A 23,302-nucleotide genomic window follows, 5' to 3' on the forward strand; every position below is an offset into this window, starting at 1 on the left:
CTACATTGAAGCAGTCTCCAAGTCTTCTGCATTCTTCCTCCCATGTCTTGAGTCAGTCTTCTCTGTCCCATTACTCTTGCTTCTGCCTCGCGAGAGTACTACATGCCTGCCAGACTACTGTCATCCTTTGATTTCTGAAGGGTGTCCTACTTCTCTCCTTCTAATCAAGGCTTCATCTTTCCGCCAGAATTATCTTTCTACCATGCCAATTCAATCCTGTTGGATTAATCCTACAGTTTAAAATCTTTGCTGGCTTTCTATGGCAAACAATGTCAAGTCCAAACTCCAGCCTGGCATAAAAGGACTTCCCCCAGCTGGGCTCTGACTACCCCTCCTGCCACTTCTCCAGCTGATCCTCACATCATCTTTTCTGCAGCAGAAATAAATTTCTTTGCTGTTTCCTAAGCATGCTATAGTTGCACATTGTTCTCTTTGCCTCGAATATCCTTTCTCTGACTTGACCTTCCATTCTGATATACTGTATCCTCTTAGAAGCCTTCCTATTCTTTTCCTCACTCCCACCAGACTGAATTAAATGCAGTCTTCTGTCTTCTCCAAACTTAAGTGGGTTAGCAATTACCTTTACTGTTCTGCAAGAGAGGATGGGCACATGTCTAGTTACTTCTATATCCCCAGGGTGGCACTCTTCCTACAAGGTATACTCTTGGACAAAAATGTTAACTCCTCTGAGCTGCAAATTCACTTTTGAAAAAATGAATTAGTCCTACCCTCCTGAAATGGCTCTTGTAAAAACAAAATGAACAATGCAAACAAACAAAAACAAACAAAAAATTGCCCAGAATTTAGACCAAAAAAAAAAAATTCAAATCTTGCTAGTACTTTTGACTCACACATTTCAGCAAGAATTCCCCATTACCATCCAACTATGCCCAAACAGCTTCTCCCCAAGACCTCTTTATTTTCATCAACACCATCCAAATTATTTACACTCTAAACCTGTCTTTTCCCCATTTCTGCCTATATTCATTTGTTGTTCATGGAGATTTGCTGAATTTTCCTTTCATATTTCTAGTAACATCTTCCTGTCCATTTCCAATGCCACCTGTCCTACTTTAAGAACAAATGGACTCAGTCTTGTATTATTCCTTGAAATCTTCACTGGTTATCCTGCTCCCACTTCCCCCAATCCTCTCCATTCCTCCTGGTCTTTAAGCTGCACCATGGCCAGAAGCTCCCCATCTACTCACACAGGAGTGAAATGTGCAGGGGTGCAATGGTAAATAATTGAGTGTCAACTTGATTGGACTGAAGGATGCAAAGTATTGTTCCTGGGTGTGTCAGTGAGGGTGTTGTTCAAGGAGGTTAACATTTGTGTCAGTGGACTGGGAAAGGCAGACCCACCCTCAACCTGGGTGGGCACAATGTAATGAGCTGCTAGCACAGCCAGAATAAAAGCAGGCAGAAGAATATGGAAAGATTAGACTGGCTGAGTCTTCCAGCCTACATCTTTCTGCAATACTGTATGCTTTCTGCCCTTGAACATTGGACTCCAACATTGGACTAATAAAATGGGCTAATAAATTGAAAGCAGTCCAACAACCATGACAAAAGAGTGTTGCCTGATGACTTCCTGAAGCTGGAGAGATTCTCTTTTTCCAGGTATCCAGTTCAACATTTGGCCAATGTTGTGCATGAATTACAGAGAAGTGATGTAAACCAAATTGCATACAACAAAAAGTCAGAGGAAAAGCAAATACAATAGGTGTTTTTCCAACCTTCCAGAATGTTGAGTAAGAATGAATAAAATGTTATGAATAATGACAAATTCACTTTTTATTCATATTCCAAAAATCAAATACTAGACCAGGGTGCTCATGCTTAAAAACATTAAGAGCTCTAACCAAGTCAAGCCAGTAACTAGGAATACAGGCACATGTCACCACGCCCAGCTAATTTTAAAAAGCCTTTTGTAGAGAAGGGGTCTTGCTATGTTGCCCAAGCTGGTCTTAAACTTCTGGCCTTATGTGAACCTATAGGGTAATATGACTACTGAAAAAAAAAGTATGTCCCATGAGCATGGTCTTGCAAACTCAGGAAGTAATTGACCTATTGTTTTCAGCTCAAAGCAGACAATATCTGGAATGTATGGGACCACATTTGAAGAGGAACAATGGCCAATTGCAAGATAACCTTGAATGAGCAATCAAAATAAAGAAGAGTGAAAATATCAACAATGGAACACATACAGCACCATTTATTTCAAAACTGTAGAGGAAGCCTCAGATGAATCTATGTTACATCATTACACTAAAGGCCAATTTTGTTCAACATCAGTAAAAAGCAATCATTTGAAAGACAGATAATATGAAGAGTCACTTTGGCTGGCTTAAACTTAGCACCTCGCTCTTGCCTGTAACTCATTGCAATTGCTTCTTCATTTGGGTAAATAGTCATTCCGTTAATTTTTTTTAATTTAACTGAAAATGTAAAAAAAAATCAACCCTGTTGTCAATCAGACTGTAATAAATAATGTTTCTATGCAAACAGAGTCAAAGCCACGTTAGAGCTAAAAAAGTTACCTCTGGGAGATTACTATTATTACTTTTTTACCAATGACATCCCAGTTCCATTTTTTTCTTCCTGCTTCCTCAACAAGAATTTCTCAGATACCAAGTTGCTGAATTGTCCTCACATTCTAATAACATCTAATACAAGACTGGCTCTTGTTTCTCTAGTTTTTCCTTACAGTCATCTAGCCTAAACCCAAATCCTTTAATAAGCCCCCCCAATGCCCTCTTGTTGAGAAACCATGTGCTCTTCCTTACTGCAGCAAGATCAATAAACTAGACCTACATGTGTTTGACTATAGGTGTGTTCCTGGCAATCTTTGACTAGTAGGCTTCAATACATCAAATATTTATTGAGCATCTACTATGTGCTAGGTACTGTACTAGGTGATGAGAGAAAGTAAGGAGTTTATTACAGATAAGAAAATGGAGGAATCTGGGACAATTCCAGAGCAACTGATGACAAGAAGGGAAAAAAGAAATGAGGAACTAACCCAGAGTATTAGAAGTTGAGCCAACAGTGTACAGGGCACCTGGCCTTCCCTTTTCTCCCACTGCAGGTCCCCGCTGAGTAGACACAGATTCTTTACCAAGTGGCACGGAATAGGGGTAGATATCAGCCCCAGGTGGGAACTGTCTTTTAGACTAGGAGCCCTTGACTTGTGTGGCCTTTATCGAAAAATGATGAGTTAGGCCTATTATATTCCTATGCAGGATGTTGAGCTAAAATTCACATAGGCCAGTTTCAGCTGACAATGAAGTCACACCGACTACAAAGCATTACCCCTCTGTAGAGGGAAGTGGGTGGCCATTATGGACTATCTGCAACTGAAGGAGGAGAAAACAGATCAGCAGACAGGTGAGACTAGAGGTCATGTGCAGAGAGCATCAGAGATGTCTTAAGTGAGGTCATGAAGCCCTCAAGAGATAGAGCAGCCTTTTTGTGCAATGATATTCCCGTTCACATCTGCATGGGGCCCGAATGAATTTGGGTTCCTGTGTTGAGTCTCATGTGTCCTGTCTTTACAGTTGGTACCCCTTTTGTTGAACTAGCTCTTATTGCGACATTAAGAGCCCTAACCAAGTCAGGAAAGAACAAGAGATCTTTTCTTTTTTGGGGGCAGGGTCTCACTCTGTCACCCAGGCTGGAGTTCAGTGGTATAATCATGGCACACTGCACCCTTGAATTCCTAGGCTCAAGTGGCCCTCCCTCCTCAGTCTCCCAAGTACCTAGGACTACAGGCACATGCCACCACACTCAGCTAATTTTAAAACATTTTGTAGAAAAGTGGTCTTGCTGTGTTGCCCAGGCTGGTCATAAAATTCTGGCCTCAAGCAAACCTCCCCTCTCAGTTTCCCAAAGTGCTGGGATTACAGGTGTGAGCCACCACACCCAGCTGAGATTTTTAAACATTACAAGACTAGTAACCTAAAAAAATTAAGGAGAATGAAGGGAAGTAGAGTTCATACAGCGCCCTCTGAGTTTAGCATGGAACCATCCAGGGGCCGGAATAGATGATGAAGGCAGGAAGAGGTTGATGGTGGAACTAGTGACATGCTAGGTGGTATCAAGCCTTGTTGCTGCCATTGTCTTGCTTTTTCAAGATGTAGCTTGGGAGTCAACTCCCTGGGGAAGCCTTTCCTTCTGTCCTCCAGTCTGAGATGAGAACTTTCTTCCCATGTTCTGACAACACCTTGGTTTACCACCTCAAAGCCCTTACCACTCTGCATTCTGATTACCAAAATTATTTCTGTCTGAATGTCCTCTAGCCCAGTGGTTCCAAACTGGGGGCAAGTTTGCCCCCTCAAGGGCTACTTCACAATGTCTGGAGGCATTTTGCTTGTCATAACTGGGTGAGGAGAGTTACTGCTGATAAACATCTAACAGCACACAGGATAGCCCTCGACAGCAAAGAATTATGTAGCCAAACATGTTAATAGTACTGAGTTTGAGAAACCTTGCTGTAGGTCAGCACTATTACTTTTGGTGACAATAGAAATGTTCTGTTATGTGTGCTGTCCAATACAGTAGCTGCTGACTGCCTGCGGCTACCATGCACTTCACATGTGCAAATGAGGAGCTTTTTCTTTTTTTGAGACTGGGTCTCATTCTGTTGCCCAGGCTTCAGTGCAGGGGTATGATCCCAGCCCCACTGCAGCCTCGACCTCCCAGGCTCAAGTGATCCTCCCAACTCAGCCTCCCAAATAGGTGGGACTACAGGCATGTGCCACCATGCTTGACTAATTTTATTTTTATTTTTTGTAGAGATGGGGTCTCCCTATGTAGCCCAGGCTGGTCTCAAACTTCTGGGCTCAAATAATCCTCCTGCCTCAGCCTCCCAGAGTGCTTTAATTTTTTTATTTGTATTTAATTTTAACTACAGTCATGTGTCACTTAACGATGACAACACATTATGAGAAATGCATCATTAGGTGATTTTGTCATTGTGAGACTATCCCAGACTGTAAACCTTGATAGTATAGCCTACTACACACTTAGACTATGCAGTGTAGCCTATTGCTACCAGGCTACAAATCTGAGCAGCATGTTACTGTACTGAATACTGTGAGCAGCTGTAACACAATAGTAAGCATTTGTGCATCTAAACATATCTCAAACTAGAAAGGTACAGTAAAAATACAGTATCATAATCTTATGGAACCAGTATCATATATGTGGTCCTTAACTGACGAAAACATCATTATGTGGAGTCTGGCTGTCATTTGAATTTTTTTTTTTTTTTTTTTTTCCCAAAACAAGGTCTTGCTCTGTCACCCAGGCTGAAGTGCAGTGGCTTGATCTCAGCTCACTACAACCTCCACATCCTGGGTTCAAGCAATTCTCCTACGTCAGCCTCCTGAGTAGCTGGGATTACAGGCACCTGCCACCATGGCTGGCTAATTTTTGTATTTTTAGTAAAGACGAGGTTTCATCATGTTGGCCAGGCTGGTCTCAAACTCCTGACCTCAGGTGATCTGCCCACCTCAGCCTCCCAAAGTGCTGGGATTACAGGCATGAGCCACCACGCTTGGCCTTGTAATTTGAATTTAAATGAGCACTTGTGGCTAGTGGCTACAGTGCAGATCAAGCTTCTCCTTTCTACTCCTGCCAGTGGCCACACCTATCTCTCAGCAGCACTTGCTATAGCTACATTTTTACACTTGTGTGAGCATTTGATCGTTTATCCCCCTCAGTAGATTGGAAGTTTTCTGTGGGCAGGAAACATGCTAACTTGTTCACCTCTCTATTTTGTTTTTTTCTTTTTTGGGGGGGGGGTGGACTTTAATCTTTATTTACAGGACACTGCGAGATATGAAATTCCACAAAGAAATAAGAAACCCATTCAGAGGACAAGCTATATACAGTATTTACATGTTGGAACTGTTCAAGTATAGTTTCAGTGTAAAAAGTGCTACAATACCAAACCATATTTAAAAAGAGTTCTTTGTAGAGAAACAGTAAGACAAACTTATACCAAACATAGTACACAACAAATTTATGCCTCAGCTACGTGATCTACAAGTTAAAGTTCCCAGGAGTCCCATCTTGAACTTGGAAGGTATAGCCTTCAGAGGTCGTTTCTGGCAGCATATTTTCATCTTTGTCTTCCTCTACAGAGAAATACTTAATTAAGCTTAACAAAGCCTTATACACACTCATTTTCATGATTTTGTAGAGCTTCAATTTTGTCTAAGCCTCCACATTCTTTAATCATTATACTAAGTTTCTCAGTTTCACCTAGTTTCTCAGCAGCCTGAAAGATATTTGAAATGGCATCCAGGATAACCAGAATAACCTTGGTATCTTTACAATTAAGAGGTTCATCAACGGTTCTATTATGCCACAATGAATGAGGTACACAATCTGTTCAACTGTTTCTCCACTGGTATAGTTGGTCACAGCCCATACAGCTTCCTTTTGTGTCTTAAGATCTGACTTAGAACATTGGCAAGGAATAGGACTAATCCATGATTCACAACTTGCTGTATCTGGTCCTGACGGCCAGCTATGATGTTTGACATTGTCCATGTAGCTTCCTTCCAAGTGTTAGTTTTGGGGTTGGTGAGCAGGCTGGGAAAGACAGCAAGCACTCCTGCATCGATCACAACCTGAGTCCGTTCATCTGTACCAGTGACAATATTCCCTATGGCTCTTAGTGCAGGAGTCACAATTGGCAATTCAGAAGCTCCTAGAAGCTTCACAAGTTGGGGCACAACTCCTGTTTCCATGACGATGTCAATTCATTCATTTGGACCATCAGTCAGGTAGGAAATAGCCCAGCAGGTATCTGCTAATACTTCTGGATCATCATGATGCGGGAGCCGAACTCAGATAGGAAGAATTTCCTCAACAGCATCTAACGGGGGTGCAGGATTCTTGTTGCAGCAAAGATTTGAAAGTGTCCAGGTAAGATTACGTAAGTAACCACATGCTAAAGATGACATATCAGGAACTGCAACAAGAACCAACAGTGGGTCAACGGCACTGTACTTAGTAACCAAGTCTCGGAAAACTGAGCTATCACGTGCAATGTTTCCTGGAGCCGATACAACTTGTTCACTGATGTGAGCATGGGGAGATGCCAACAGAGAAACGAATGCTAGGATGGCACCTCCATCTACCACAACCTTGGCTTGTTCTGATTCCCAGAAGCAACGTTAGTGAGCGCCCAGGCAGATTCAAACTGAATGGGACTATAATCAGTTCTGCCTAAGAAAGACACAAATTTTGGAATCAAACCAGCCCAGATTAAGTTGTCTTTGCGGGGCGGGGGGTGGTGGGGGGTGGTGGGGGGTGGGGGCGGGGGTGGGGGCGGGGGTAGGGCTGTTTTCCTCTAGAAAGTAGTTTCCTGGCAGCTTGAGTAGCTTGGAGCTAACTTTTCACATTGTTGCTATTTATGCCTTTGACAATGTCATCAACAGACCAATTTACAGTGCCCTGATTGTTGTGGTTTTTCTGCAGCGGAGAAGTAGCATCATCAGGAGATGAGCTTACATTTCTCCTCTTCAGCATCTGGTCATTCTTAGCTTTCCTCAGCTCCACATTGACTTCTATTCTGCGACACCTCATTTCTGTACTGTCTTTTCCCTTGTTCTTGAATCTGTTAAGTCGGGCAGCTGGGTTCACCTTTCTCTTTTAGATGCCTAGTACAGGGCCTAGTACTAGACAGGTTCTCAGTACACATGTGTGAAATGAAAGCATAGCCAAAGGATGAATGGCCAGCCAGGGAGTATGTTAGTGAGAGTTCTCCAGAGAAACAGAAGAAGTGGGATATTTTACATATACATATATGCACATAATATACGTATTTTATATACACTATACACATTTATATATATATTATACACACACACACACAAAGGGATTTATTTTAAGGAATTGGCCATGTGATTGTAGAGGCTGAGAAACCTCCAGATCTGCGGGGTGAGTTACCAAACTAGCAATGTGAGAGAGCTGATGGTGGGCTTCTAGGCTGAAGACTGACAGGCTTGGGACCTAGACAGAGCCATTGTGTAGTTTGAAGAAAGTACTTAGGTAGGAAGAAGTCTCTTTCACTTGGAGGAAGGAGAGAGAGCCTTTTGTTCTATTCAGGCCTTCAACTGATTGGATGAGGTCCATCCACATTAGGGAGGGCCACATCTGCTTGACTGAGTTTACAGATTTAAATGCTAATCTCTTCCAAAAACACACTCTGAATAATGCTTGACAAAAGCACCCTGAATAATGTTTGACCAAATATCTGGGCACACCACGGCCCAGACAAGTTGACACAAAACTGACCATCACAGGGGGTGACAAATTTTCTTGCTGAGTTTGTGTTTAGGTAAAACTTTATTATAATTAGGCAAATAGTTTAAAGTTTTTTTTTCAAAGGACTTAGGGACCCTAAATTTGGGTGGGTTTAGCCCTGATCTCTTTCCCTGAAAGAGACAGGAAGGAGCAAAGAAACAGTGTAAATCTATCAACCCTGGTTCAGCCCGTGGTGTTCCTCATGGGACACTGAATTCCACAGTGGCTGCTGGGGTGATGGGCCGCCATGACCTACTCAGGTATAAAGTGAGAGTGAGAAGACCACCAGGGGCAGGGGCTGGGGACCATGTCCTTAAAATTCTGGACCATGAAACTCTTGGTCCCTGGTCATTTCTAGATATGGTCATTGCTAACCCTCAAATTGTTGTTTTGCATAAACGCAAATGTGTTTTCATAAACAAGAGGGTTTGCTATTTCAAAAACTCAAAGACTGCCCTTCTAGCTCAGAAAGCGACCATCCTAAGTCCACCTCTGCTCATGCTCTTTATGCATGAGACCAAAGGACTGTGGCACACTCCTGCCACCTGGTGGCAACATATGAAAAGTCATGCAAAGGCTTAACCCTGAGGTTCTGATTTGGCCAAAACACAAGACAGAAAGAGCATGCTTGGAGACTTGCATTAGTGAAACAAAATTATAAGTTAATAGGACCATAAACCTGGAAAGAAATGTAGTGATTACTGAGTTAAACTATCTCAATTTCCAGATGAGGAAACTAAGGTTTAAAAATACTTTGTGACTCACTTAAAGATATTTCAGAGCCATGGCATCATCTTCTCCCATCAAGTGCAATTTCCCCTTTAATCCACCTCTTTAAAAAATTTCCTTACTTGGGGCAACTGAAGGCTTGATTAATTGGCAGAATGGTGAGCAATTAAATACAATTGTAAAATAAACCAAAGGGACCAATTTCTATTACGACCCCTGTTTTGTAATGAGCAAAGGTCTTTGTACAGACACTTGTTCAGAAGTGACAATTCTGCCAGAGATGGTTTGCAATGAACTTGCTCTTTCAATTTGAACAGAGATGGATGTGCATCAGCAAAATCAAGTAAGTGATCACTCCTTTCTACAGGAATTGGATATCACCTTTTCATTTTCATGGATCGAATATGGACTAAATGTTGCTATGTTTTGCTAGCTGCTGTGCTAGGTGCTGGGAATACAATGAGGAGAAAACCAGAAGAGATTTTTGCTTTCATGGAGCTCACAGTCTGTTCGGGAAGACAGATGAGTTAAAATGCAACTACAGTTATGCATCACATAAGGACATTTCAGTCAGTGAGGGACTACGTATACAACAATGGTCTCATAAGATGATAATGGAGCTGAAAAAAATCCTATCTAGTGATGGCATAGCTGTTGTAATGTCATTACACAAATGTTTGTGGTGATGTTGCTGTGAACAAATCTACTGTGCTGCCAGTCATATAAAAATGTACAGTAGCCGGGCACCCTGGCTCACGCCTATAATCCCAGCACATTGGGATGCCAAGGTGGGTGGATCACTTGAGGCCAGAAGTTCGAGACCAGCCTGGCCAACATGGTGAAACCCCATCTCTACTAAAAATACAAAAATTTTCCAGGAGTGGTGGTGTACACCTGCAGTCCCAGCTACTCACGAGGCTGAGGCACAAGAATCGCTTGAACCCGAGGGGGCGAAAATTGCAGTGAGCCGAGATTGTGCCACTGCGCTGCAGCCTGGGCAACAGAGTGAGACTCTGTCTCAACGACAACAACAACGAAAATATGGTAATGTCCTAGGCTTTCACACTTACTCACCACTGACTCACGCAGAGTTGCAACTTCCAGTCCTGCAAACTTTATTTATGGCAAGTTCCCTATACAGCTATACCATTTTTTATTTTTTATACCACATTTTTACTATACCTTTTCTATGCTTAGATAAGTTAGATACATACATACTTACCATTGTGTTACAGTTACCTACAGTGTTCAGTACAGTAACATGCTATACAGGTTTGCAGCCTAAGAGCACTAGGCTAAACTATGTAGCCTAGGTGTATAGTAGGCTGTATCGTCTAGGTCTGTGTAAGTACACTCTAGGAAGTTTGCACAACAATGAAATCACATAATGACACATTTCTCAGAACGTGTCCCTGTGGTAAAACTATGCATGATTGTGCTGTGCAAGGTGGTAATGAGAACACTGTATGTGGGACTAAGGATAAGAGTTGAGCTAGGACTGGAGAAGATAGCTGTCAACAGAAACAGAATCAACTATAGTCCCTGGTACTAGACGGGGAGCAGTGTCTGATGGAGCCAAATTGCAAATGAGGTTGATTGTTCAGAAGTGACAATTCTGCCAGAGATGGTTTGCAATGAACTTGCTCTTTCAATTTGAACAGAGATGGATGTGCATCAGCAAAATCAAGTAAGTGATCACTCCCCTCTACAGGAATAGGATATCACCTTTTCATTTTCATGGACCCAATATGGACAAAATATTGCTATGTTTTGCTAGCTGCTGTGCAAGGCGCTGGTGCAGACCAGCCAAGTATACAATGGCAGCACTGCCAGACTGGAGAGTCCAGTGGGAGTGGGGCATCAAGAAGACCCATACAGCCCATTAGGCTGCTTGGCTATGGGGGGCCGGCCCCTGGCATGCCACATGCTGGGTGTGGTAGTCACCAGAAATAGACAGAGGGGCAGAAGGAGGCAGTAGCAGAGGCTGGACCGCTGAGTCCCTGCTTGGGAAGCCCCGCAGCCTGGCTGAGGAAGACAGTGTTCATGTACACCCTGCTTCCGTCGGGACTGGCCCAGGGACTTGCACTAGGCTGAGCCAGCAGGGAGTGGGGCTGCCGGCACAGGCAGCCTCTGTGGTGAGGGCACCAGCAGGGCCCAGATGGAAACTCTGACCGTGGTGTTAATTCATTCCTCTGTGGTTTTCTGTTCAGGCAAATACCAGTCTCTTGTGGGTTTGTTTAGCTTAAAGCTATTGGCTATGTTGGGGCTAAGGCTCTACATCCTTGATTTCCAAGTCCCTGACTGGCCAAGTTTAAAGGAAGGGATGATCAAGTTGTTGGCTACTGGGAAGGACATCGTAAAGCTTCGGAGAGCAGTTGAGGAAACCCTACTAATTTCCCCCCGACCTGAGGTACAACCTGGCCTGGAAATGCATTCTGTCCTGCTCATAATACAACACAAGCGTGTGAGGTTTCAGGGTAGGCAGTGAGCCTGTGTCCTCTCACATGTCTAATGCAACATCTTCTTGGGGAGAATATTGACTCTTCCAAGTGGAAAGTTGGCCTGGAGCCTCCTAGGAAAGGTGGCAGATGGAGCGCGGTTGATTCATGATACCGTAGCGTCTTGTCCGTTTGTTGGACTGAGTATACCCTGAAGAACTTTCCACACCCAAACCTGCCCTGGGACATTCAGTTCAACCCTCTGCAGTGAACTCTGGCCCAAATAGCAAGAGATTTGCTTCCACCAGGGGTTGGCCACAGACCGACCATGTGACTCTGAGATAATTCTCACTCTGTGACTCAATTTCCTCAGCTGCTCTTGAGATAATTTTCAACACCGAAAAGAACAGCTATTGCTGTAGCCAAAAATTAAAACGAGATATTAGTTGTGCTAGATATTAAATGCCATCCAAGAGACAGTAAATTTAATGGCCCCAAAGTGGTTTCAGGTCTCTGAAAGGAATTTACTCCCCAGCTTTGGAGAAGAAGCTAAGTGCCGTCCTTCTATTTCTGTCCTGCATTCAGAAAGTCATAAATAGTTAACTGCGTGAGTCCTTTTTTAAAACCTCCCAGGAGCATCTAAAAATAGCCTCTGGGGGCTCAATGCGTATTTCCTCAGGTCCTCCTCTTAACGTTTCAGTATAGGTGGTGACCATTTATTGTTACTGTCGCCTATGGATTTACAGAGACAAAAGCAGCTAGGCTGGAAGGCAAAGAGAGGAAGCTTTTCGTGTGGGAAGGGTCTCTTGGAAAGTGGAACCTAGCATCGATACAGGGATGAGACATGTCACCTCTCCTTTCCTTGGTTTCCCTGCTAGTAAAAGGGAAGAGAAGGAGAAGTCTCTCTCCCCAGGGTGCAGTAAGAATCTACCCTCAAGTAGGAAGTTTCAACAAACAAAGCAGAACCTGCCAACAGCCAAATGCTATTATGACAAGTCAAGTCCACACTCATTACATGCCTTTGCTGTGCATGTCACCCCTGCGATTTCCTATCTCCAGGCCCAAGTGGGGCCCCTCCTGCCAGTTTTCCAGCCCAGTGGTATGACTGGAGGCTGACTGTCCATCACGAGCTTGATGGACAAGGGGCAGGAACAGCCAAGCCCAGCTCAGCTACCTGCCTGTTCTTTTCAACCATGCCTCTGCTTCCCTTATGCTTAACAGCAGCAAATAGCACCCCTCTCTGACTCTCAGCCATCTCCATCAGGCATGCATCCTTGCAAACAGACCATCAGCCCAGGGCGCTCCTATGGACTTAGAAGGAAGGATAGGGCAGGAACATTCCTGGCAGCCTCCATGGCCTTGGTCCTCTCTCCTAACAATGCACAGTAATTAGCTGCATCTCGGGCCCCCTGACACCCCTTAACCTGGAAAATCAGGCAGACTTGTGCGACAGCAATCAGCTCCCAGACACATCCAGCCGTAATGTGATTACGCCATTTACCAAAATGCAAAGAGAGATACTTGAGGCGTTTCTGATTAGGGCTGACATTATCCCTCTAATGGGACACCGCATTAATCAAAGCTGTTGCTATGACTATGGCGATGGTGGGGAAATAACCCCAGCTTGATTCTGGGCCTACCCAATGCCGCCAAGGAAGAGGTCAGCTTTTGTTAGGGACATAGCAGAAGAATTGCTTCTTCCTGCTTAAGAAGGGCTTTCTATTGAAATCACACCAGCAGCCAGAAAGACAGGCCTCTGTTTTCTTTCATTACACTGGGATTTTCTGGTGCCATTGCTCAAGATGACTCGATAGCATTGTTCTGGGAGGGACTGGGATGTGTGTGTGTTGGGGGTGGGGATATGGACGCTGATTTGTGGGGCTGTCAGAGCCTTCTGCTCTCCAGAACTGTATCTTAATTGCTGGGTGGCCCCCTGGGAATCATGGAGGGCATGAGAACCTGGGGGCGGGGGAGAAGGATGATCTGTGGAAAAGCCCAGCTTTTCCCATGGCATAAACACTCTGGGCTTCTGCTGCTTTCTCCATTCCAGAGCCACTAAAGCATTTGGCAGAGACAAGCCTGCACCACACACCCTATGACAAGGCAGATGGAAAAACAGGCGGGAATGAAATGGATCTGACAAGCTTGCGTGGAAAACCCCCTGGCCTCTGCTCCGGGCTGTGGAGAACCCATGAACTACAGGGGAGGGCAGGGGAGACCAGGTGATGGGGGCTGGGGATGGGGTCATCAGAACCCCATGATGGCTAGATAGAGGTAAACTGTTCCAAACACCCAAGGCAGCCTTCCCTCCGGTGCAGATACTGAAAGGGAAATAGAGGTCAGTGATGTGGCACAGCTCCTCCTCCCAGCACAGGGATAGAGCAGTGGAGAAGAATCAAGGAATCTGGTTGTAGTTCAAGTCCTTTCTAGAATTTTCTCTGAGCCTTGGTTTTCCCATCATCAGAGTGGGGACAATGAAATCTACTGTGCTGTCCTCATAGAGGCGTAAAGGTCGGTCAGACCACTTCCTTTGGGGCAAAGTGATTTGTAAACTCTGGAGCATAGATATTCAAACTTGGCTGCATTTGGGAGTCACCTGAAGAGGTTTTTGAAGTTCTGAAGCCGGGGCCCCAGCGTCAGACATTCTGGTTTCATTGGTCAGAGAGGCGGCAGGGTGTGGGGATTTTTCAAAACTCCAGGGGATCCTCATGCACAGCCCAGGTTGAGAATCACTGCTCACAAGTGCTATAGGGAGCCATGCCCTGCCTTTGAGCCTCATTTCCTGTATTTTTTAATGAGAATAAAAATTTTTTAAAGTAAAAGGCTTTCATGGGAATAAAAGGAAAAAAAATGTATGTGAAAATGCATAAAGTCGTATATCCTGGATTCCTAATTAATGTTCAGTTCCCTCATTAGAGGCCATTGCCTCTGTTTCAGGGGACTCTCGTCCCCAGGGTGAGACCCTGGACAGCACCTTCCCTCTTAGCTGTGTGACTGTGTTCAACTTACTGAATAGCAGCAAGCATTTACAGCACCTGAAGCCTTTCACATGCTTGATCTCACTTAATTATAGCAATAACCTGGGGAGGCGGGCATAGATCATTGTTACCACCCTGTGAAGCAACATCATAGGTGACTCAGGCAGTCAGTGGTGGAGCTGGGATTTTAGCCCAAATTTGTCTTGTTCCGAAACCGGAGTTCTTTCCATGACCTACTTGGTTAGAACTGACCTGAGTCAATTTTGTCATTCACTGTGTAGATGTAAGAGGTCTTGGGGCCGTAGGTCTCTGCATGTTGTAATGAAAGCAGGTGTCAGATAGAATTCTGCCATACAGACTTTCATTTATTAGCAAAGCAGGTGCAAAAACAGGCATGTGGCTTGCTCTGTGAGCTCAATGACATCCTGAATCATTGTCCTTTTAGGTGCCCCGGTAGATCCTTGCATGAAAGCTTCACTCAGGGCAGAGGTGACATTTTTCAGCACCACGATTCAGCTAACCTTGTCATTGAGTCATGAGAAAAAAATTAGCTGATAATCAGTCTAACAAACACAGAATCCATTGGAGTCATAAACTTATGGCACTGTTCCATTTAATAAACACAGGGAGACCAGTCAGAAGGCTACCAGAACATCCTAGCCCAGAGTTGACAAGGCCTTTCCCAATGGCTATGGGGAGGTAGGAAAGGGGTAGGATCATTCACTGAGTCAACCAAATATGTTGAGCACTGTACTAGTTTCCTATAACAAAGTACCAAAATGAAGTACAACAAAATCGGTGGCTTACAACAGAAATTTATTTTCTTATTCTGGAGGCCAGAAGTCTGAAATTAGGATGTCAGAAGGGCCATGCTCCCTCTGACACCTCTAGGGAAGGATCCTTTCTTGCCTCTCTCCTGGCTTCCAGGTTTCTGGTGGGTGCAGCAATCCTTCGTGTTCCTTGACTCATTAATCTCCCTCTCTGCCATCACATCACATGGCTTTCTCCCTGTGTATGTCTGCACCTGTGCATCCTTTCATCTTCTAATAAGGACACCAATCATATTGGATTTAGGGCCTGTTCTAATTCAATATGATCTTAACTAACTATATCTTCGAAACCCTATTTTCAAATAAGGTCACATTCTGAGGTTCTGCATAGACATAAGTTTGGGGCGACGTTATTCAACCCAGTACAGGCACCTACATTACACCAAGTGCTGTGAAGAAAGAAGGTAAAGGTGAATAAGCATTTTTCTGCACTTAGGTTGCTCAGCCCCCAGAGAGGGAGACAAGCAGGTTGGTGCCGATTCTGAGAGCAGTAAACACACGCTGGTACAGGACAGATGAAGCATCTCACCCCAAATTAACAGGGTCATGGAAGCAACCTCTGAGCTGAGTTCTGAAGGCCTGCCAGGAGGTAGCCAAGGCAAGGAGGGCAGAAAGGCAACAGAGACAGAGGGAGGGACATGTAGGTCCAAGGGTCTGGTTGTAGAGGGAGCAGGATGAGTGCATTGAGGCAAGAATGTGGGGTCTGAGATGGACAAGTGGTGATGTGTGAAGCCAAACTGTTAGGCAAGGGCAGGTCAGGAAGCATCTCATGTGCCAGTCTAAGAATTTTTTCTGTGGACCATAGGGAGCCATTGGCATAGTTTAAGCAAGGGAAGATTGTAGTCATATTTACATGTTAGAACAATCACTCTGAAGCAATGAAAAGGGTAAATTGGAAAGGTTAAGAATGTAAATGGGAAATCTCAGTAAAAGGCAATAAATAATAAGGTCCTGGCATATGGCCACAACCATGAGGATGGGGAGAAGGGAATTGATTTAATATTTATTCAATACGAGGGAATCAGTGGATAAATCAAATGGTGGGCATGGAAAAGGAGTCAATAATAACATCCAAGGTGCTTTGCTGTAGGTTTTTTTAAGCTCAGGTCCTGAGGTCATCCCTGAGCTATTTGCAAGTGATCAGGACAGAATGCTGGAGAACTTCAACATTTCGGAAGCAGGAGGAAAAAAACCAGCTAGTAAATAATTCAGAGAAAAAAAAATAGTCACGTGACAGGAGAAATGGAATTATACATGGTGAGCATTAAGCAGAGAGCCACTGGGACCCAGGTGGAATTAGCACCCAGGTAACAACGTTAGCCCAACGAGGTGACTCCCAGGGAAGGAAGAACTCTGGGAAGCTTAGAGACCCAGAAAGAAGGCAGAGTAGGGACAAAGACCATATAACTTTGTATTAGGCAACTTTCCCAACTTCGTATTAAGCCTGGATGTTGCCAAGAGCAGTGGGGTCCAGTTCATTTAACAGGGGTGACCAACTGTCAGGTTTGCCCAAGTCTGTTCCAGTTGAACCCTGAGAGCCTAACATCCTGAGAAACCTTTCTGTCCTGGGAAAACCAGGACACTTGGTCACCCTGATTAACAAACACTTCCTGAGCATCTGCTACATGCCACATGCTATATTGGATGATATCAAGATTAACAGTGCACAGAGCAGGCTCTTGTGCAGCCCACAGCCTGGTGGGCGGAAATAATGGATTATAAGCTCCTAAAACCTGTAGAAGAGTAGGTTGAGATTCCTCTCCTTCACTGTCAAGGGCAAGTTAAAGGAAAATGGTTTGCATATAACTTAGGCCAGGGATGAAAAAATGCTCTCTTAACAAAATAAGGCTGTGGTGTGTGTTCATAAGTGTATGTTAATAGGAGAAATATTAATTTCTTGTATCAAATTGAGAAGGGCAGAAGTTATGCTTATTCTGGTTTTTTTTTCTATAATAAAAGAAATGTGAGTTTTCAAGATAGTTTTGTTAAAAGGAGAAAAAATTTCTCTTGTAAAGTTAAGGACAGTTTGGGGCCAGAAGGAAGGGAAGATATCTACACAGGATAAAATGTGCTTGATTTTATATGCTGCAGGAAAGAACTAGTTACAACTCAAAAAGAAAAAAACCCTGTCGAGTCTCTCTTTGGTCCCCATGCGTAGATAATTTTCCTAGGGCTGCTGTAACAAATTACCACAATCTACGTGGCTTAAAATAACAGAAATTTATTCTCTCACAGTTCTGGAAGGCAGAAGTCTAAAATCAAGGTGTTCGCAGAACTACACTCCCTCTGGAGGCGCCAGGGAGATTCTGTTCCTTGCCTTTCCAGCTTCTGGTGGCTACTGATGTCACTTGGCATTCCTTGACTTGTAGCTGCATCAACTTCAATTTCTGCCCCCATCTTTGCATAACCTTCTTCCCCATGTTTCCTTATGTGTCCTCTTCAGTTTGTCTAATCTCCCTCTGCCTGACTCTTATAAAGGCATCTGTCATAAACTCATTGTAAGTTGAGGAGCATACTGAATGCATATCACTTTCACACTTAAAGTTGAAAAATCAAATACAGAGAGATGTCATCAAAATTGCTTACTTGAGGTGCTCTGCACTCACCTCCTCCACAAGGAAGGATGAAAATACAAATAGATAACCACATGTCAAATAAAATGTCTAAAGAAGAACACCAGAATTCAGCAAGGAAGTGACAGATACCTTTTGAGATAGAAACTCAGGACAACAACATGAAGAGGGAAGTACAGCACCCATCCAAGATCAGCTCAGAGCCAAAAGGGACTCCCCAATGTGGGGGAAAGGTAAGCAGGAAATCTCCAGCAGTCCACATTCTCATTTCACATGCCTGCTATCTTAGTTACACGAGAGCCCCCCCACCTTCACAGGCCTTAAGCACAGTGTAAGGAGAGGCCTGGAATCCACATGACTGCATTATTCCAGAGACCAAATTCACACAGAATCACCTCCCACTCCCCAGAACCCAGGCTGCTGCAGCACAACATAATTTTGAGAGCAGAGCCATCACCAGAGTGCATCCTGCCCTGAGGATCAATAGTCTCTGCATTTCTCCATCCCTGGAGCTCCACTGATATCCCACCACATTTACCCAGAGGGCTGCAGAGTCAAAAGACCAGCTGAAATGATCAGTACAGCCATATTCCTGGCACCAGATCCCACACAGTACACTACCTCTTGGGGAACAGGCAGTCCAGCACAGTTAAGGAGGCTGCCCTCAGGAGAGAGGTAGCTGATGTATGCACTCTCCAGAGCCTGAGAGCCATTTACCCAAGGCCCATTGCCACCAACCCTGCTCTCTCCAGCATCAAACCTGCCAAGCACCCATGTATAACCCCCAGGAGCCCAAGAACTGGCCTGCCCAGGGCCTGCTGCTACTGGTAACCATGCCCTCTTTAACAGAGAAACCACCATGTGCACGTGCATGCCCCCCAAGGGCTCAAGGACTAGCCTCCCCAGTGTTCCCAAGCCCACCAAAGCCGTAACAAAGCTTCCACAAACAACCACAGCCTAGGCTGCTGAGGCACTTGCAGACACTGCTGACATTGATTATAGCCAAAGAAATTATACAGAGACTATACTACTACACCCATCCAGAATCAAAGTCAAAGAATCCTACACAATCAATACTATAGGACACATCTACAGAAAAAGGTCTTACCCTTCAAAAGCTACTCCATAATATTGGAAGAACCAAATGTTCCACCAAATGTCAGATATTAACGGAAAACAGAAAACATGAAAAACCAAGGAAGCATGACATCTCTAAAGAAACATGATAATTCTCTAGTAACAGACCACAAAGAAAAGGAAACCAATGAATGCCTAGAAAGGAATTCAAAATAATGACCTTAAGGAAACTCAGTGAGATATAAGAGAACACAGATAGACAATTCAACAAAATCAGAAGAACAACTCACGATCTAAATTTTAAATCCAATAGAGATAAATATATTAAAAATGAGCCAAACAAAAGCCTTGGAACTGAAGAACTTAATGAATAAAATTAAAAATATAACTGTCAGCTTTAACAATAGACCAGATCAAGCAAAAGTTGTTAAAATTTCTGAACTTGAAAACAGTTCTTTTGAAATAATATGGCCAGAAAGAAAATAAAGAATAAAAAGAATGAAGAAAGCCTATAGGACGTATAGTATCCTATTAAGCAAAAAAAAAAAAAAAAAAAAAAAGAAAGAAAACAAAAAAAAGAAAAAACAAATTATGAGATTTCAAGATTTCAAGAAGACATGAGAAAACACATAGAAAACCTATTTAATAAAATAATACCTGAAAACTTCCCAAGTCTTGGGAAATATCAGGAGATGCAGATACAGAGAGCTCAAAAGATTCCTAAATAGATTCAACCCAAAAAGATCCCCTCAAGGCACATTACAGCCAAACTGTCAAAAGTTAAAAACAGAGAGAATTCTAAAAACAGCAACAGAAAAGTATCAAGTCACATATAGGGCAGCCCCCATCAGACTAACAGTAAGTTTCTCAGCAGAAACCTTACAGGTCAAAAAAGAATGAGATGATGTGTTCAAAGTGGTAGATTAAAAAAAGAAAAAAAAAATCCTATCAGCCAAGAATACTATACGCAGCAAAAGTATACTTCATAAATAAAGGAGAAATAAAGTCTTTCAGAAAAACAAGCAAAACTGAGGGAACTGATCACCATTAGTCTTGTCACGCAAGAAATGTGTAAAAGCTGGGCATGGTGAATCATGCCTGTAATCTTAGCACTTTGGGAGGCCAAAGCAATAGTATTGCCTGAGCCCAGGGGTTTGAGGCCAGTTTGGGCAACCAAATGAGATCCCCATCTCTTAAAAAAAAAAAAAAAATAGCTAGCCATGATGGTGTGTACCTGTGGTCCCAGCTACTCATGAGACTGAAGTGGGAGGATCATTTGAGCCCAGGCAGTTAAGGCTGCAGTGAGCCATGATCATGCCTCTGCACTCCAGACTGGGTAACAGAGTGAGACCACGTCTGAAGGAAAAAACATGTGTAAGAGAGCTGTGCATCTGGAAGTGAAAGAGCAATAGCCACAATCATGAACACATATGACTCCTGGGTGGTCAAGAGGTTAGGATAAAAATAAAAACACAAAAAACTATAAAACCCACTGGTGGAACAGATAAACAAATGATAAAGAGAATGAAATCAAATGATACTGCTACAGAAAACCTGGCATGGCAGAAATGGCACTAAAACATGGCAGAAATAAACAATAAAAGAGGAAAAAAAGAACAAAGGGTATACAAAACAACCAGAAAACAACAAAAGGACAAGAATAAGTCCTCACCTATAAATAATAACTTTGAATGTCAATGGTTTAAATTCCTCAATTAAAAGATATATTCAAGCCCACCCTTATGGTCAAGAAGAAAAAAGATACGTATTCATACACTTATACATTGGCTGAATAAATTTTTTTAAAAAAAGAAACAAACAAAAAAAAAACAAGACCGAACTATGTGCTGCCTACAAGAAACTCACTTCAGCTGTAAAGACAAACATGGGCTGAAGGTGAAGGGATGGAAAAAGATATTCCAAGCAACATAAATGAAACGTGAGCAAAAGAGGCTATATTTACATTAGTTAAAATAGACTTTAAGCCTAAAAAAACACATAAGGAAACAAAGAAGGTCATTATATAATGATAAAGAGATCAATTCAGCAAGAGAATGTGCAACTCTAAATATATATGTACCCAATACTAGGGCACCTAGATATATAAAGCAAGTATTATTAGAGCTAAAGGGAGAGACAAACCCCTATACAGCAAGAATTGGAAACTTCAATGCACCCTGTCAGCATTGGACAGATCATCTGCGCAGAATATCAACAAAAGGAACATTGAACTTAAACTGCACTGTAGACCAACTGGACCTAACAAACATTTACAGAACATTTTATCCAATAGTTGCAGAATACACATTTTTCTCATCAGCATATGAAACATTCTTTAGGATAGACCATATGTTAAACTACAAAACAAATCTCAACACATTTTTAAAAACTGAAATCCTATCAAGTATTTTTTCAGATCACAATGGAATAAATAGAAATCAATAACCAGAGGAACTTTGAAAACTGTATAAATATATGGAAATTAAACAACATGCTCCTGAACAACCAATGGGTCAATGAAAAAATTAAGAAGGAAATCCAACAAATGTTTGAAACAAATAAAAATAGGAGCACAACATATCAAAACCAACAAGATACAGTAAAAGCAGCACTAGGTTTATAGCAATAAATGCCTGCAGCAGAAAAGTAGAAAGATTTCAAATAAATAACCTAATGTAGAACTAAACAAAACAGAGACAAAAAATACAAAAGGTAAACAAGTGAAAAGTTGGTTTTTTGAAAAGATAAACAAAATCAACAAACCATTAGCTAGATGGCCTAGGAAAAAGAGATGTTCCAGATAAATAAAATTAAAAAAAAAATAAAGGAGACATTACAATTGATACTACAGAAATACAAAGAATCATTAGACTATGAAGAACAAACACTTAAATTGAATCCAGTGAGATTCAAATCAGGGATACAAGGATGGTTCAACATACACAAATCAATAAATGTGATACACTGCATCTATAGAATGAAACACAAAAACCATATGATCATCTCAATAAATGCAGAAAATTCACTTGATAAAATCCCACATCCCTTCATAATAAAAAGACTCAACAAATTAGATATAGAAGAAACATACCTCGACACAATAAAGGCTATATATGACAAACCCACAGCAAACATCATTCTGAATGGGAGAAAGTTGAAAGTTTTTCTCCTTTAAGAAATAGAACAGTTAAAAAAAACAAGCCCACTTTCACTACTCTTATTCAACATAGTACTCGAAGTCCTAGCCAGAGTCAGCCAAGTGAAAGAAATAAAGCACATTCAAATTGGAAAAGAGGAGGTCACATTGTCCCTGTTTGCAGATTATGTGACCTTATATGTAAAAAAACCTAAAGATTCCACCAAAAATCTCTTAGAGCTTACCAATTCCGTAAAGTTGCAGGATACAAATTTTGTTTTGTTTTGTTTTTTGAGACGGAATCTCACTTTGTCACCCAGGCTGGAGTGCAGTGGCTCAATCTCAGCTCACTGAAAGCTCCGCCTTCCGGGTTCACGCCATTCTCCTGCCTCAGCCTCCTGAGTAGCTGGGACTACAGGTGCCTGCCACCAAGCCTGGCTAATTTTTTGTATATTTAGTAGAGACAGGGTTTCACCATGTTAGCCAGGATGGTCTTGAACTCCTGACCTCGTGATCTGCCCACCTTGGCCTCCCAAAGTGTTGGGATTACAGGCATGAGCCACCACGCCCAGCCCAGGATATAAAATCAATACAAAAATCAGTAGCACTTCTATATACCAATAACAAACTATCTTAAAAAATCAAAAAGTAATTTCATTTTTAGTAGCTACCAAAAAATAATATCTAGAAATTAAGCAAGAAAGTGAAAGTTCTGAACAATGAAAACTACAAACACTGATGAAGGAGATAGAGGAGGATACAAAAAAGTGAAAAAAAATCTCGTGTTCATGAATTGCAAGAATTAATATTATTACAATAACCATACTATGCAAAGATATCTACAGATTTTATGCAATCCCCATTAAAATACCACAGTATTCTTCACAGTAATTGAAACAACAATACTGAAATTCATATGGAACCACAAAAGAGTGCAAATAGCCAAAGCAATCCTATGCAAAAAGAGCAAAGCTGGAGGCATCATACCATATGACTTCAATATATACTACAAAGCTATACTACAAAAACAACATGGCATAAAAACAGACACATAGACCAATGGAACAAAACAGAGACCCCAGAAGTGAACCCATGTATTTATAACCAACTGATTTTCAACCAAGGTGCTGAGAACATACATTGGGGAAAGGACAGCCTCTTTAATAAATGGTGCTAGGAAAACTATCCATATGCCAAAGAATGAAATTAGACTGCTATCTCT

The 23,302-nt window shown here is 42.4% G+C and overlaps 1 pseudogene; it reads right to left on the minus strand.

The window, feature by feature from the left end:
* Nucleotides 1–6,045: 6,045 nt before the first annotated feature.
* LOC100455178 (importin subunit alpha-1-like) lies at nt 6,046–12,741 on the minus strand (annotated as a pseudogene).
* Nucleotides 12,742–23,302: the final 10,561 nt, after the last annotated feature.

This window comes from Pongo abelii, chromosome 13 (genome assembly GCF_028885655.2).
Source record: "Pongo abelii isolate AG06213 chromosome 13, NHGRI_mPonAbe1-v2.0_pri, whole genome shotgun sequence".
Classification (NCBI taxonomy): domain Eukaryota; kingdom Metazoa; phylum Chordata; class Mammalia; order Primates; family Hominidae; genus Pongo; species Pongo abelii.